We start from the raw sequence: 11,665 nt of genomic DNA, 5'->3' as shown, positions 1-11,665 counted from the left end.
GAGCCAACTACCACTGATCTCGATACCATTGTCCCGATTGAGATTCTGGGGGTGTTTTATAATCTCAAGAGCCTCCCTGATCTTCCTTCTTTGATGCTGCTCTTCCCTTGCGATGATTGAGGCGTTTTCCAAACAAACCTGATGTTTTGTTTTTGAGGAATGCTCTGCAAGTGCTGAAGTACGAGATCTTCCATTCTTGATATCAGCTCCATGCTCTTTCAGTCTTTTCTGCAAAGAATGACCTGTTTCACCAATGTAACTTTTGCCACATGAATAGTCAATTTTGTAAACTCCCTTGAGTTGTTGTCTATCAATATCATCTTTGACAGACCTCATACCCTGCTTAATTGTTCCAGGTGCTGAGAACTGAGTGACTATGTCTTTCCTTCTTAGGATTTTGGCAATCTTATCTGTTACTCCTTGAATATATGGTAGGAAAACTCTACCACATTAATTAAAGTCTTGGGCCTTGGGAATTTCAGATAACACCCTCCTTTCTCTCTAAAGCTATCTTAATTTCTTTATCTTTATAATGTATACTCTTAAACACGGAAGATAAATATTCTTTCTCTTCCTTAATATTATTTTATTGTCACCACTTAATATATTTTATTGGTACCACTTAATATATGGTTCTATAGTCCAATTTTGGTGTTCAACTGAGAGTTAATGCGTTCGTACAAGTTTTTTCTTAATTACGTAATACCCAACACCAGCACCATGGATACGGCAAGAGCTATATAGAAGCACCAGGGATACGGCAAGAGCTATATAGAAGCACCAGGGATACGGCAAGAGCTATTGGCACCAGTGATACGACAAGAGCTATTTCCACCTTTATAGCTACATTAATGCACCTTCTAAGTACATCGGTACATGGGAACTCTGATATCTATTTACCCGTCAATCGATATACTTAATTTTCAGGCGAACACTTTCTGGTTAATAGGTATGGAGATGTTCATGATATGATCATCCATCCATCTGGTTGTCTGTGTAACATCCATCGTGAAAAGTTAATGTTGGTAAATAGTAAAGTAACTATGAACAAAGACTTTATTTGAAAAGTATATAACTTTGTTGTTAGTATTATGAAAATTAAAGAATGTGTTAGTACTGTTTGATTTGAGTATATGATTAATCATGGTTAGTAACTGTGGAGGCAGTTAAAAATAGAACCCTAACTACCTTCAGGAGGTAGTTGAGCCCCAGAGGAAAAAGGGGAAAGATTGCCAAGTCTGGTTAGGATCAGATGGCAGAGAAAAGAGAAAAAAGAAAGAAACTATGCTATGTCTGGTAGTGATCAGATGGCATAGGAAAAAGGGAAGAAATTTTCCTGTATGCGCTATGTCTGGTTAGGACCAGATAGCGAGGTCTGGCAAAGCCAGTGAAATTGCAGTCAAGAGGGTCTGCAAGTGCTTGGGGGTGGAAGATCGAGAAGAATTCTTCCTACGGACGAGTGGATTGACAAGCATTCCATACAGGTTTGCGGCTAAACAGGTATGGCCTATTAAGTTAATTAACTGAGAAAAGACTTTATTAATCTGTGGTGAGTAAATAGAACAGAGAAAGACACTCTGCTTATTTTATTAAAAACATTCTTTCTGTGCTCGGTAAAGACCGTGTCTTAAATTCAATTAAAGAAAGCAAGTGTCGTATTTATATATGCAAAGCAAAGAACTTGTATCTCAGTCGGTCAAACCAGTATTAAACAGATAGGATTGGTTATTCCTAAGTTGTAATTTCTAGAGCAAGTGGTATTTAAAGTAACTGGAAAAGAACGAACAGTAACAGCAAAGATATGTCTTCTATTCCGGATTTAAGTAGCAATAAACAGAGGAAAACTAAACTAATACACCATCATGAGCAGCCGAATAACTCGAAAGCCGTTAGAAGAAAACTCTGGTGTGATAATAGTATCACTGCCAATGCGCAAGTAAAACACCTGTCTGAAGCTATATACAGCACATATATACAAATAAAACAAGTAAATCATCTGTCTGAAGCTATATACCGCATATATGTAAATACAACAAGTTAAACATCTGCCGAGGCTATATTCATGCATTAACCAAATATAATTTACAGGTTAAAAGATTCATGTTCGTATAATAAAGGAAAGAACAACATATTAAACATGTGTGGAGATATTTGCAAAGATTCAAGCCTTGGGATATCACCGCTGCAGGGCGTAGGCGTATGCTTAGCCAGCAGGGCACCATGGCCGGAGACAAAACCAAGAACTAACCTCTGCAAATAATCAAAATAACTGACAAGAATTTGAGTGCGACTCGTATGGAAAACGAGTTCAATAAAGCCTGTGGAGATAGCGGTGAATACTGAGCATAATTTTAATACAGAAGTCTTAGCTGTATCAAAACGTCGTAACACAAAACAAGTTTGCAGCCGAAGCAATAAAAGATTAACATTATGAAACCATAACAGTATTTGACAAAAAGAAATGTCCTTAAACCGGCGAGTACAAGATTAAGAATTGTACATATATACAGTCAACCAGCAAACTATGCCTGTGCGGAGAACCACTTGAATCTGAACTTAAAAAAAAGAACAAAAGAACTAGATACAATAACCATTAGACTAATAACATTGGATCGTGCTATTTCTCAGTAAGAAAACCCTGGACGCATGGCGGAGGAATGTATTATGAGAACAAAGCCTCAGCATCCCTGTTCAGTGGAACAGAGGTTTAGCCATTGCCCTGAGAAAAGAATCGAAAGCAGAACTTATGGGAAATCACCCACTCTTACCTGAGGCAGGGCGGCTGAAGACGATAGAGCCAGACCTTGTTCCAACGCTGGCTGGTCGCCGAAGCGCTCCCTAAAACATTAAGACAGTTAACGGTGAACCTTATTGAAATGACTGAGAACAATTGAAAAAAAAACAAATAACAGAGGAAATAGTTAGGCTGGAAATCATGAGGACTAAACTTGAAAACTTCTTTATCTGAACTGAAAGGAGTGGCCGCCATAGGTCATCATGCTCTGGCTGAGGTTGTAACCCTGATATGGCAAAGAGCTATCCAAGACTTTAGCAGAACGCAGCCGTGCCAAGGACCTTGGCAGCATACAGTCGCTCCGGGATGGAAACAATAACAAGTCGATAATGAACTGGGCCTTAAAATACTTAGAGCAAAACCCGGCCTCGTGGCATAGTCTCGACCATCGATCTGACTGAGTTTTCCTTCCACCGTTGGATCGGTAAGAAGGACCCGGAAGCAATATGAGCGTGAAATGGGAATACGGAGGTACTCGGCCTCATAACCTTTGAAGTCTGGAGTCACGCCACCGCACATGGCAGTGCAAAGGCTGGCCATAGATCTCGCCAGGTGGACGGCATTCAACAAGTAAGCGCTGTAAGCGGCAGGATACCACCACACCCGCGTTTCAAAAGGCAACTTGGCGCATCCCAAGGTAAAGGCCATAAAGGTCGCATTTAAGAAGATGGCAGATCATAGTACTCGGGGCTTACCGAGGCTTCAAAACCCTTGACCGCTTCACTTTAAAACTAATATAAGTGTATACCTTTTAATAAACGGGTATGGGGTATCGATTAACAATGTATGCATGTAACCTAAATATGACCATTACAATATGTTGAATGAAGTTGTATTCGTGCTGGTTAGGATGTGTGTGCTGGGATACACATATATGTTGGAAGCACATAGAAAATTAATATGAGGCATTATATGCATGTTATTATGTTATTAAGTGCACATATATGTCAAATATACGGAGAATATCAATACAAGGGATATATGCATGTTTTAATGTAAGTTGGTGAATAAATATATATGCAAAAAAATTACCATTGTGATAGAGTGTGACAAATTGGTATCAGAGCCCAGGTTCACAACTTTGTGACCTTTGGGAAAATTTTCAAACTACACAGTAATGTAAATATACATAGTGTCATGACAAAAGTTACGAGTAAGCTAAAACAAATTATATCTGTATAATGAGTTATTCTTAAACAGGTAGCAGCAAAATGAGGAGAGCAAATAGCGCTCCTCATGGAAATTTGGATCAACCCGATAACATGAGGCAATCTCAGGGAAATCTTGAGCTTTGGGTGCAACTGGGAGCAGAAGGCCGCAATAATGATTCGATGCTAATGAGGACAGTTCAGGAACTAAAGGACGAAATGGCCCGGTTGCGCGCAGATAATGCAAGATTAAATGTGGAACAGGAGAGGATTCTGAAAAGTTTATCTGATAAGCAACATCAACAGCAGTCACATCCGAGACCTGAACAGACACGAGGAACAGATGAACCGAGCTATCACACTAAACAGGAGGAAGCAGAGGACAGAGGGGAGACGCGGGAAGAGAAGTCAGTCATTGCTTCTGAATATCCAACTCCAAAAAGACCATGGATGGAACTACAAGGGGAGTTTCGGAAGATTAAACCACCTCATTTCGATGGGGAGTCAGAAGAAGCTGCAGAGGCATGGCTAATCAATATGAATAAGTATTTTCAAGTATACGAGTATGACTACCATCTTAAAGCCAGGCTGGCTATATTCCAACTGCAGGTTAAAGCCACACTATGGTGGGAGGAGGTCAAGATGGTGAAGGGAGTGAGTGAGCAGGACGTGACTTGGGAAGTTTTTCAGAGGTATTTCAAGGAGAAGTATCTGACAGAACGCTTTTACGATGAAAAAGCGCGAGAATTTCATGATCTGCGACTTGGACAGCAGACCATTGACGAGTTCGTAACTAAATTCACGTCCCTGCTTCGTTATGTGCCATATATTCGTGAGGAGAAGGCTAAGGTACAAAGGTTTGTTAGTAGCCTACCTTTGGCAATGCGAGAAAGGATAGAGTTTGATAATCCGAAAACGATGGATGAAGCAATTCGAAAGGCAAGATTATGTTATCAGCAAAACAAGCAAAAAGGAGAAAATTCTGGGAAGCGTTGGACAGATAAGAGGGGCAGCAGAATGCCTGTGGGAACTAAGGGAACTCACAACAACTTTCAAAAAGGATTATCGAAAGGAGGCAATGCCAGAAATCCAACCAAAAATCAGAACAGATTCAAGCCTCCTGCTGAATCTAAATACAGTGAACAGCAAGTTAAATTGGACAATGAAGGCTCAGCTAGACCACCTGTTCAGTGCTGGGGTTGTGGTGGACCCCATTATATTAAAAATTGCCCTCATCGGAAGGATAGCGATCAGTTGTCCCAGATTTATGAAGCTTCTACAGTAGGAGATGTGGCCCGATCTATGCCCAGAATAAATGCAGCACTGGAAGATCGACAAGCTGATTACCAACCAACAATGATAAAGTTTGAAGGTAAGATCTTTAATCGAACTGTTTCTATTTTAGTAGACCCAGGAGCTACTTTAAGCTAAGTAAGTCCCAAAGTTGTGGAGAACTGTAGTTTGCAAACTGTTAAATTTAAAAGTCCTTGGTTAGTACAGCTGGCCACTGGGGCCAAAAGACGAGTACTGACTAAGGTCAGCAACTGTCCGTTAAGGATAGCTGGTCAAACAATAACAACGGAATTAAACGTACTCCCTCTTGGATCCTATGATGTGCTGATAGGAATGGATTGGTTGGAGCAGAGGTGGTCTGTAGTTAATTGTAAAACAAAAACAGTATCTTACCGAGATGAACTGGGGGTGGGAAAAGAGATTCAAGGCATCCAGAAACCAGTGCAGATCCGGCCAATCACGGCCTCACAGCTGGTTAAAAGCGTCCGGAAGAAATGCCAGATTTATGCAGTGCAAGTGGGGTACGCAGGTTCTGTGGATAAAGTTGCAACTGTTGAAAATATACCGGTAGTGCAAGATTTTGCGGACGTATTTCCTGAAGAGATTCCAGGCCTGCCGCCCAAAAGAGATTTGGACTTCACCATCGAGTTGGTACCCGGAGCAGCCCCAGTGTCCCGAGCACCCTATCGGATGAGTGTGCCGGAGTTAACTGAGTTAAAAATGCAACTGCAAGAGCTGTTGGACAAGAAGTATATCCGTCCCAGTGTATCTCCTTGGGGAGCTCCTGTGCTATTTGTGAGGAAAAAGGATGGAACTCTGCGTATGTGCATAGATTATAGACAGCTGAACAAACTGACAGTTAAAAACAAATATCCACTACCCCGCATTGATGAGCTGTTTGATCAGGTAAAGGGGGCGTCAATTTTCTCAAAGATCGATTTAAGATCCGGTTACCATCAAATCAGAATTAAAGATGAGGACATAGCCAAAACAGTTTTTCGTACTCGTTATGGACATTACGAGTTCGTGGTACTGCCTTTTGGGTTAACTAATGCACCAGCTACATTTATGTGTTTGATGAACAGTGTATTTCATCAATATCTAGACAAATTTGTATTGATCTTTATTCATGACATACTTATATACTCCCGAAATATCAAAGAGCATGAGGAGCATCTAAGGATAGTGTTACAGACACTACGGGAGCATCAGTTATATGGTAAATTCAGCAAATGTGATTTTTATAAAGAACAGATCCAGTATTTGGGCCACATTATTACCAAGGAGGGTATAGCTGTAGACCCCGAAAAGATCAAGACTATAATGGAATGGCCAATACCCAAGGACGTAGCAGATATTCGATCGTTCATGGGGCTGGCTGGATATTATCGGTGGTTTGTAGAAGGTTTTTCCAAAGTTGCCTACCCTATCACCTCTTTGCAGAAGAAGGGAAAAATATTTAAGTGGACAGCAGACTGTCAACGAAGCTTTGAACAGCTCAAACATCTACTTACCACCGCACCTGTGTTGAGTGTGGCAGATCCCGAAAAGGAATATGTAGTTTGCACGGATGCAAGTAAAGAGGGCGTGGGTGGAGTGCTAATGCAGGAAGGTAAGGTGATTGCATATGAATCCAGAAATTTAAAAGAACATGAGCAGAAATATTCTGCCTATGATCTGGAATTAACCGCGGTGATTCATGCATTAAAGATGTGGCGTCATTATTTAGTAGGAAGAAAATTTTTGCTGATGACGGATCACCATAGTTTGACTAGTTACTTTAGTCAACCGACTTTAAACGCAAGACAAGCAAGATGGGTGGACTTTTTGGGAAATTTCGATTTTGAAATTAAACACTTAAAGGGAAAAGAGAACAGAGTAGCTGATGCACTGAGCCGAAAAGTGCATTGCATTTATGAAATTGGTATTAGTCGAGGATGGTCCACCCTTGACAAAGAGATTGACGAGGCTGTTGCACAAGATCAAATTTACTTGCAAAAGAAGCAATTGGTACAGAATTCAAATACCCACTTAATACAACAAGGGTACACCTTGAATGCAGCCGGAATTTTGTGCTACCAGAAGAAGATTTATGTACCCAATTAAAGCAGCATTAAAGAGAAGATTCTAGATGAATATCATAAAAGTCCTTATGCAGGACACCCCGATTACCAGAAATTAATCACCTCGCTAAGGAAGGAGTATTACTGGCCTGGTATGAAAAGGGATGTAATAGAGTACCTGGCGCGCTGCTTAGAGTGCCAACAGGTGAAGGCTGAACATCAGCACCCTGCGGGATTACTACAACCATTACCCATACCAGAATGGAAGTGGGAGAGCATAACCATGGACTTTGTTACAGGTTTGCCAAAATCCAAAAAGAACAATGATTCTATAATGGTAGTGGTAGATAAACTCAGCAAATCAGCTCATTTCATACCGGTTCAATCCACTTACCGTGCAACTCAAATCGCAAATATTTTTATGCAAAATATATTTAAACTTCATGGACTGCCAAAAACAATAATATCTGATCGTGATGTTAAATTTACCTCGGCTTTTTGGAGGACCTTATTTGAAGGTCTGGGAACTCAGTTGAACTTCAGCACTGCATATCATCCGCAGACTGATGGGCAGACTGAGCGAGTGAATCAAGTAGTGGAGGACATGCTGAGATCTTATGTGATGCAGCAACCCACGCGTTGGGAAGAGTATTTACACCTAGTAGAATTCGCTTATAACAATGGTTATCATGCATCCTTGAGGATGAGCCCATTCGAAGTGCTTTACGGTCAGAGATGCCGCACACCCTCCAGTTGGAGTGGACCGGAGGACAAATTCTTGCTGGGCCCTAAGATGTTGGAGGAGATGGAAGTCATGGTGAAAAAGGTTCGAGCTAATCTAAAGATGGCCCAGGACAGGCAGAAAAATTTTGCAGATCGGAAAAGAACATTTAAAGAATACCAAGTGGGTGAGCATGTGTACATTAGAATTCGAGCTAGGAAAAGTACTCTCCAATGGAGTACTTGTGCCAAGTTGGCACCGCGTTTTTGTGGACCATTCCAAATTTTGGCACGAGTGGGGCCGGTAGCTTATCAGCTCGCCCTGCCCAGCCATATTCGGGTCCATAATTTCTTCCATGTACCAGTTTTAAAGAAATATGTTTATGATCCTAGTCATATAATAAGTTGGCAGGACATTCAGGTAAGGAAAGACTGTTAATTAATGTAAACTGAAATGGAGTACTAGTAAGCAGCTAATCTGATTATTATGTGTTTCAGATGGGACCGGAAGGAGAGTTCCTGGTCGAACCAGTGAACATACTAGATCGGAAAAGAGTCGAGCTGCGGAAAAAGGTTATCAACCAGGTTAAAGTGCAGTGGCAGCACTTTGGGCCTGATGAGGCCACCTGGGAAAATGAACAGATTATGAGGGATACTTATCCCAGATTGTTTTTGAATGAGCAGCAACATCGGGATGATGTAGACTTTCAGGAGGGGGAGATGTAACATCCCTCGTGAAAAGTTAATGTTGGTAAATAGTAAAGCAACTATGAACAAAGACTTTATTTGAAAAGTATATAACTTTGTTGTTAGTATTATGATAATTAAAAATTGTGTTAGTACTGTTTGATTTGAGTATATGATTAATCATGGTTAGTAACTGTGGAGGCAGTTAAAAATAGAACTCTAACTACCTTCAGGAGGTAGTTGAGCCCCAGAGGAAAAAGGGGAAAGATTGCCAAGTCTGGTTAGGATCAGATGGCAGAGAAAAGAGAAAAAAGAAAGAAACTATGCTATGTCTGGTAGTGATCAAATGGCATAGGAAAAAGGGAAGAAATTTTCCTGTATGCGCTATGTCTGGTTAGGACCAGATAGCGAGGTCTGGCAAAGCCAGTGAAATTGCAGTCAAGAGGGTCTGCAAGTGCTTGGGGGTGGAAGATCGAGAAGAATTCTTCCTACGGACGGGTGGATTGACAAGCATTCCATACAGGTTTGCGGCTAAACAGGTATGGCCTATTAAGTTAATTAACTGAGAAAAGACTTTATTAATATGTGGTGAGTAAATAGAACAGAGAAAGACACTCTGCTTATTTTATTAAAAACATTCTTTCTGTGCTCGGTAAAGACCGTGTCTTAAATTCAATTCAAGAAAGCAAGTGTCGTATTTATATATGCAAAGCAAAGAACTTGTATCTCAGTCGGTCAAACCAGTAGTAAAACAGATAGGATTGGTTATTCCTAAGTTGTAATTTCTAGAGCAGGTGGTATTTAAAGTAACTGGAAAAGAACGAACAGTAACAGCAAAGATATGTCTTCTATTCCTGATTTAAGTAGCAATAAACAGAGGAAAACTAAACTAATACACCATCATGAGCGACCGAATAACTCGAAAGCCATTAGAAGAAAACTCTGGTGTGATAACAGTATCACTGCCAATGCGCAAGTAAAACACCTGTCTGAAGCTATATACAGCACATATATACAAATATAACAAGTAAATCATCTGTCTGAAGCTATATACCGCATATATGTAAATACAACAAGTTAAACATCTGCCGAGGCTATATTCATGCATTAACCAAATATAATTTACAGGTTAAAAGATTCCTGTTCGTATAATAAAGGAAAGAACAACATATTAAACATGTGTGGAGATATTTGCAAAGATTCAAGCCTTGGGATATCACCGCTGCAAGGCGTAGGCGTATGCTTAGCCAGCAGGGCACCAAGGCTGGAGACAAAACCAAGAACTAACCTCTGCAAATAATCAAAATAACTGACAAGAATTCGAGTGCGACTCGTATGGAAAACGAGTTCAATAAAGCCTGTGGAGACAGCGGTGCATACTGAGCATAATTTTAATACAGAAGTCTTAGCTGTATCAAAATGTCGTAACACAAAACAAGTTTGCAGCCGAAGCAATAAAAGATTAACATTATGAAACCATAACAGTATTTGACAAAAAGAAATGTCCGTAAACCGGCGAGTACCAGATTAAGAATTGTACATATATACAGTTAACCGGCAAACTGTGCCTGTGCGGAGAACCGCTTGAATCTGAACTTAAAAAAAAGAACAAAAGAACTAGATATAATAACCATTAAACTAATAACATTGGATCGTGCAATTTCTCAGTAAGAAAACCCTGGACGCATGGCGGAGGAATGTATTATGAGAACAAGAGCCTCAGCATCCCTGTTCAGTGGAACAGAGGTTTAGCCATTGCCCTGAGAAAAGAATCGAAAGCAGAACTTATGGGAAATCACCCACTCTTACCTGAGGCAGGGCGGCTGAAGACGATAGAGCCAGACCTTGTTCCAACGCCGGCTGGTCGCCGAAGCGCTCCCTAAAAAATTAAGTCAGTTAACGGTGAACCTTATTGAAATGACTGAGAACAATTGCAAAAAAAAACAAATAACAATGGAAATAGTTAGGCTGGAAATCATGAGGACTAACTTGAAACTACTTTACCTGAACCGAAAGGAGTGGCCGCCGTAGGTCATCATGCTCTGACTGAGGTTGTAACCCTGATATGGCAAAGAGCTATCCAAGACTTTAGCAGAACGCAGTCGTGCCAAGGACCTCGGCAGCATACAGTCGCTCCGGGATGGAAACAATAACAAGTCGATAATGAACTGGGCCTTAAATACTTAGAGCAAAACCCTGCCTCGTGGCATAGTCTCGACCATCGATCTGACTGAGTTTTCCTTCCACCGTCTGATCGGTAAGAAGGACCCGGAAGCAATATGAGCGCGAAATGGGAATACGGAGGTACTCGGCCTCATAACCTTTGAAGTCTGGAGTCACGCCACCTCACATGGCAGTGCAAAGGCTGGCCATAGATCTCGCCAGGTGGACGGCATTCAACAAGTAAGCGCTGTAAGCGGCAAGATACCACCGCACCCGCGTTTCAAAAGGCAACTTGGCGCATCCCAAGGTAAAGGCCATAAAGGTCGCATTTAAGAAGATGACAAATCATAGTACTCGGGGCTTACCGAGGCTTCAAAACCCTTAACCGCTTCACTTTAAAACTAATATAAGTGTATACCTTTTAATAAACGGGTATGGGGTATCGATTAACAATGTATGCATGTAACCTGAATATGACCATTACAATATGTTGAATGAAGTTGTATTCGTGCTGGTTAGGATGTGTGTGCTGGGATACACATATATGTTGGAAGCACATAGAAAATTAATATGAGGCATTATATGCATGTTATTATGTTATTAAGTGCACATATATGTCAAATATACGGAGAATATCAATACAAGGGATATATGCATGTTTTAATGTAAGTTGGTGAATAAATATATATGCAAAAAAATTACCATTGTGATAGAGTGTTACAGTCTCGCTGTTTGTATTGATGGTCATGAAACACGGAAGCATGCATAAGATAGGCCCATCCGTTCCTCTGATATTG

At 40.7% G+C, this 11,665-nt stretch overlaps 1 long non-coding RNA gene across 1 annotated transcript; it reads right to left on the bottom strand.

Moving 5' to 3' along the window:
• Nucleotides 1-2,592: 2,592 nt before the first annotated feature.
• Nucleotides 2,593-10,839, bottom strand: LOC149230926 (uncharacterized). The gene is made up of 3 exons (XR_016247404.1): nucleotides 10,710-10,839; nucleotides 10,515-10,584; nucleotides 2,593-2,687 (listed from the first exon to the last, which is right to left on the bottom strand). It is a non-coding gene; the product is annotated as an uncharacterized LOC149230926 (long non-coding RNA).
• Between the last annotated feature and the right edge of the window lie 826 nt (nucleotides 10,840-11,665).

Source organism: Pinus tabuliformis, chromosome J (assembly GCF_031772625.1).
Source record: "Pinus tabuliformis cultivar Carrire ecotype Pingquan chromosome J, CPIR1, whole genome shotgun sequence".
NCBI classification, from domain to species: domain Eukaryota; kingdom Viridiplantae; phylum Streptophyta; class Pinopsida; order Pinales; family Pinaceae; genus Pinus; species Pinus tabuliformis.
Note: the sequence above shows the minus strand (reverse complement) of the source record. Positions and strands in the feature narration are given on the sequence as shown.